This window comes from Epinephelus moara, chromosome 21 (assembly GCF_006386435.1).
Source record: "Epinephelus moara isolate mb chromosome 21, YSFRI_EMoa_1.0, whole genome shotgun sequence".
Classification (NCBI taxonomy): domain Eukaryota; kingdom Metazoa; phylum Chordata; class Actinopteri; order Perciformes; family Serranidae; genus Epinephelus; species Epinephelus moara.
Window position 1 is genome coordinate 2,281,268 of NC_065526.1, and position 6,193 is coordinate 2,287,460.

General features: G+C 40.3%; 1 protein-coding gene across 1 annotated transcript in view; it reads right to left on the reverse strand.

Annotated features, from left to right (window-relative positions):
* The window catches only part of greb1l (GREB1 like retinoic acid receptor coactivator), a 51,568-nt gene extending 46,417 nt beyond the window's left edge, over positions 1–5,151 (reverse strand). Inside the window, exon 1 of the mRNA XM_050074600.1 lies at positions 5,007–5,151. The gene's annotated coding sequence lies outside the window, so the exon portion shown is untranslated. The remainder of the gene's footprint in view (positions 1–5,006) is intronic.
* Between the last annotated feature and the right edge of the window lie 1,042 nt (positions 5,152–6,193).

Here is a 6,193-nt window from a genome sequence, read left to right on the forward strand (position 1 = left end):
TGTGCGGATCAGCACGGAGATGCTCTTTTATTTCTGGCAACAACCATAAAACAGTTGATGACCTCATTGGAGTGATGAGCCAATTATAATCTATTCTATACAGATTCTGAGCAGCCACGGAATATTTCGGATTTATATGTTAGACACTGTTACTACTAAAGCGATTCAGACACCCTGCTCAGAAACATAACGTATAATCCAGTTCGGTGTAAACTGGATCTCTATTACTGTGAATGGCACAAAGTACATTAACTCAATAGCACATAAGAGCAGATAATACATTAAGATACATCAGTATTTCCACGATATTGTGATTTCTAGGCCTCTCATTTTTAAAACTGATTTTCAAGTGTGTGAACAACCTTGCCCCAGAAATGCTCTGCCAACTGGTAAACAAACATAACAGAGGAATTAGACCTAGGAGTGCAACAAGCAGTAATTGTAGAACAGCGAAACGCAGGACAACATTCGGACAGTCATCCTTTTCAGTAATAGGTACCAAACTATGGAATACATTACCATCTGAAATTAAAACATTGACAGAGCTCAAGGCTTTTAACATAAAAGTAAAACAACGGCTGAAACTGAAACAAGCCTGTGAACATTGACTTTTATTTATTATTGTACTCATTTAGCGTACTGCCCTTTACTGTTTTGTGTTTTTGCTTATTGTTTATGTCCTGATTCTGTCTTTGTGTATATGTTTTGTGTATTAATGTTTCTGTACTGTTCTTAACTTTGCACACAAACTCTGTTTTAATAGCAAAAGCCTAACCAGGGACACGGGTTGCGAATTAGTTTCAGCTAGAAACTTGTATGCATGACATCTGTTTTGTATTTCATATGAAATAATGTTTAATGCATTTGTCCCTGATCAATAAACGTCTAAATAAAAAAATAAAAAAATGAGACTAGATATCATCTTAGATTTCGCATATGTTGTGTCTTCCTCATTTTAAAGGCTGCGTTACAGTAATATCTGTTCGGTTTTTACCTTTATCGACTTAGTCATTATATCCACATTACTGGTGATTACTTATCAAAAAATCTAACTGTGTAAATAATTTGCAAAAGCACTAATAGCCTAAGCTACAATATTGTCACATATCGATATCGACGTATTTGGTCAAAACTATTGTGAAATGGGGCGGCAGTAGCTCAGTCCATAGGGACTTGGGTTGGGAACCGGAGGGTCGCCTGTTCAAGTCCCCGTCCGGACCAAAATATGGAGCGTGGACTGGTAGCTGGAGAGGTGCCAGTTCACCTCCTGGGCACTGCCGAGGTGCCCCTGAGCAAGGCACCGAACCCCCCAACCGCTCTGAGCGCCTGTCATGGGCAGCCCACTCTGACATCTCTCCACTTAGTGCATGTATAGGTCCTGTTTGTGCATGTGTGTGTTCGGACCTGTGTGTAATTGACAAACAGAGTGAAAAAATTGAATTTCCCCTCTGGGATTAATAAAGTATATAAAATTAAATTAAATTAAAAATTAAAATTAAATTTGATCCCAGCCCTACTTATAATTTCCTTGAGTATTTCCATTTGATGCTACGTCATACTTCTAATCCACTATATTTATTTGACAGCTACAGATACTTTGCAGCTTAATATTTTACACACAAAATATAAAATCTTTATAACACAGATTAAACACAACACTGTATAAAACAGTTAGCATTAGCTTCACTCCCAACAGATACAACATTAAAGACAATTTAACCATAAAAATAGTTCAATAATATGATATATATACAGTATATAATAGGGCAATATATATTGATATTGTATTAATACAAGACTGCTTCGTCTTTGATATCGTAAGTGTTGTCTTCCTAATTTTTAAGGCTGCAATACAGTAAAGCGATGTAATTTTCTGTCACTATATCCACATCACTGATGATTATTTATCAAAAATCTCATTGTGTAAATATTTTGTTAAAGCACCAATATGCCATCCTATAATATCACTGCAATATCGATATCAAGCTATTTGGTGATTTGATTTTCTCCATATTACCCCAACAATATAACACTTACATAATGCATACTTTTACTTTGATATTTCAAGCACATTTCACTGATAATACTTGTAAATAGGATTTTGAATACGGGCTTGTAATGGAGTATTTTTACACAACTGCACAGCTACTTTTTATAAGATCTGAACCAGATCTGCCACCACTCGATGTGACCACGATCACAGAGTGTGTTTTAATGACTGAATCATCTCTCCGTGTCGACATAAGCAAGAGGCACAAGGAACATTTTCTTTTCCAAAATGGTCCTGACTCCTCAGCAGTTTGATAAATGACCAGTATTTTAAGGACCACCTGTTTTCTAGGTCTTGTCACACTGCGCTTAAAAAAGTGAGAAACAATAGCACTGATCTCTGAAGCTGGGATTTAGTCCCTTGTACCATCTGTACTCAGGATCAGAGAAGCCCACAGCCACTCAGGAGTTCCTCTGAAAGGATCAAGAGAAGCATCTGCCCGATTGCTGACCAGTCCCAGTGGTGTTTTTGCGATCTAAATCGGTCCTGCGAATGATCCGTGAGGGTGTTTCATGTGAATGATTTTGCTTCATTGATTAATATTTAAGATGATACGTCTCTGAAGCCACAGCAGAAACTGAGACCTCTTTGTTACTGACTGCATTGGTAATCAATTGTTATGTATGCCTTTATGTTATGACACCGAATGCAAATCCAAGTGATCTATCACACACTAGTGTGTCATAACAGAGAGCGATAATTAGAGAGCATATGAGGGGAAAATGCTGGGTTTCAAATGAGCATGCGTCTTCATTCTTCTCTCCTGAAAATCAGCAGAAATGCTGAGGGCCAACTGAGCAGACACAAGGCGTTAACAGCAAAAGAGGAGTCTTGATAGTGGGGGAATAATGAGGGAAAATATGTCAATCTGTTACCCTGGTGAAAATTGCCTTACGCCCAAATTGTCATCTAAGCTTAGCTTGGTTGAGCTTTTTTCATGTAAGACATGACATGTGTTTTTGGAAAATCTTTCTGCCTCACAGCAGGTCCTCTGCACAATACAACTGTGAATTAAACTTTGGCAAAAAAAAGAAAGGGAACCATTGATACAACAACGTATAAGACTGACAAAACAACATGCTAAGGATGAAGTATGATTTCAAGAGGGCATCTTTTAAGAGTGAACAGGGATGAGCAATGACTACGTGACTTTTAGTTGGGTTTATCTCATTTTGGTTGATCATGATTGCTCAAGAAAACCTGCATGTGCTTATTTCTCAATGACATGTAGTTAAAGTTTGTCATTTTCGATATTATGAGCTCACAGCAAACCTTCTGTGAAAGGGGAAATTATGAGGCTCAGAAAACCACACTCAGCTCACCTGCCATATTCTCAGAGCCAATTTATTTGAGAAATAAAACCTCAAAGATGCCGCACTCACATGAAGGAAATGACCTCCAAACCTCCACAGCTCAAGGCCTTCACAAAGCAACACTGGAGGGAGATGTCTCCGTCAAGGCTAAGGAGAGAAACCTGTCCGAGCGCAGGAGTGGCGTCACAGCGGGCCTTACTTATCTCCTCCCAGATTAACTCCCAATTGTTCCGCGGGAACAAAGGCAGCCAGGGAGGAAACCAGCCCCCCAAGGGCCAGATGGTCAGCGTTCAGAGCCCCCTGACCCCTCCAGCCCTTGCCCTCTCTGACAGGGCTGCGCGTGCTCTCGGTTGAGACAGGCCACCCAGCGAATTCTCAATCCACACTCCTGGTGCAGAGCAGGCACTCACATGACACTGTGCGACGTGTCTGATGTAAACTATGTTGCTCTTTAGAGAGGATGTAGTTGCAGGAGACAACAGTGACTGTCAGATATCACAAATACGCAGCAACAATTTGGCTTTTAGATGTATTTCTTGTCATGCATACAGCTCAAAAATCTGAGTCTCTATGCACCCAGACTGAAAAAAATTCAAAATGCTGTTTCATCATGAAAAATGGCTGCTCAGTTTGACGTTACAGTGACCGGGTAACATGCATGTCATTGTTATTAACTCTGATGACATTTCTAAGTCAAAAAGGGGGGAAGTGGAGAAGGCAGGAATGCAACCTCTGGGACAATAAACCTGAGGAATGGCAGATTACATGAAGTCAAGACGGACTGGTTTGCCTGTAATTACAATGACAAACCACCAAATCCATCTCCTGGTCCTGTTTATCTGATATGACCTTATCTAAGCTGCTGAAGCCTGTTTCAACACGGAGCCTTAGGCAACTCTAACAGTATTTAACAAACATGCAAATTGGTGGACTGGTTCCAGATATACTTGACATGACTGTTACAAGTGACAGTGGCATTTTTTGGGATGACATAAAATAATAAAATCTGCATTTCAAGGCAGCACTAAAACACTTTACATATCCAGATAAATTGTTTGCTGATCTAAAATGAATTGGGATTCTTTACTGCTACAGGTTTAATAAAAAGTAAACCCCCACACTGATACTCTTATTACACTGTCAGAGATGTTAATTACTAAATACTCTGCATGCTAATTAGGCTGTTAGATGTAGGTCAGGTTGCACATACATGTGGACCCTGACAGCCACGACATTAGGCAAGGCTTGTCAATTTGTGCAGAGTAAATATTCCACAAAAAGCTTTTTTAAATGACAGCCCACTAATGCAGTACTCCAGAGCATGCAGGCTCACTAAGAGACCTTGCTTATCATTGGATTAGTTGCCTCTCGTTATACCTTAACTACCACCCCTCTCTGTAAAACATCCATTCTCCAGCAGGAGCTTTAATACATGTAATAATTCACTGATTAAACAAACTTAAAGCATGTGTTTGAGCCCCGCTGACACACCGGACACCACACCACCAGCAGGCTGCAGCGCGACCATCCTCCAGAGAGTGTTACCAGCCTGATCGTGTCCATGATCGCCAACATGCTTCCCCATGACATGTGTTTTTTAACCAAGTGTGAAGGAATAGAAAAGCAGCACGGAGCAAGCCTACCTTTATCCACACGGAAACGCGTTACACGGCCATGTCCACGTAGGTTCGGGTCTGTGGGTTAGGTCTGCGTCCACACCGCCGCTGCCTGCTGCTGCTGCTGCTGCTGCTCTGCCACAGCTGATCTGAGCTCCGCGAGAGAGCCGCCAAGTGACGTCAGGGAATTACTGTACGTAACTCACCGTTTGGTTCAGTGCAGCGGAGGAAAAGTTCAGTTCAGCTTGTTGCTCCGATTAGAGGATGGAAACACAAACTTATCCAGGTAGCTAACTGGCGAATTAACCGGTAAACCAACCAAAATTAAGTTTAACTGTGACGTAATATGAGCAGGAGAACACAGAGACACTGGTTACAGCCTACTACACTACACTACACTACACTACAGTATAAACCATATAGGCCTATACTGTATTATTCAATGTACAGACAGTAAAAATGGCTGAATTAGGAAGGGAATCAAACAAATAAAGTAAACAAATAAATCAAACTTGCAAACAAAGTCAAAAATAATGTATGATTTATTCATTCACTGAGACCTGAACTTTTGTTTGGTGTACATTTTTAATGTCTCCTAGCTATTTGGGATCAGTAGGAACCAATAAATAAATAAAAAAACTAAACATTGTTAATGATAATAAAGTCCCACTGCCCTAACACGAGACTACAGCCCAATGTCCTCAAATGAGACAACAATAAAGTTCCTATGTCCTCAAATGAGACAATAGTAAAGTCCCAATGTCCTCAATTAAGACTACATCCCAATGTCCTCAAATGGGACAACAATAAAGTTCCTATGTCCTCAAATGAGACAATAATAAAGTCCCACTGCCCTAACACGAGACTACATCCCAATGTCCTCAAATGGGACAACAATAAAGTTCCTATGTCCTCAAATGAGACAATAGTGAAGTCCCAATGTCCTCAATTAAGACTACATGCCAATGTCCTCAAACAAGACTACAATAAAGTCCCCATGTCCTCAAACGAGACTACATCCCAGCGCTCTCAAACGGGACAACAATAAAGTCCCAGTGTCCTCAAATGAGACTACAATAAAGTCCTAGTGTCCTCAAATGAGACTATGTCCCAATGTCCTCAAATGAGACAACAATAAAGTCCCCATGTCCTCAAACGAGACTACATCCCAGTGCTCTCCAATGGGACAACAATAAAGTCCCAATGTCTTCAAA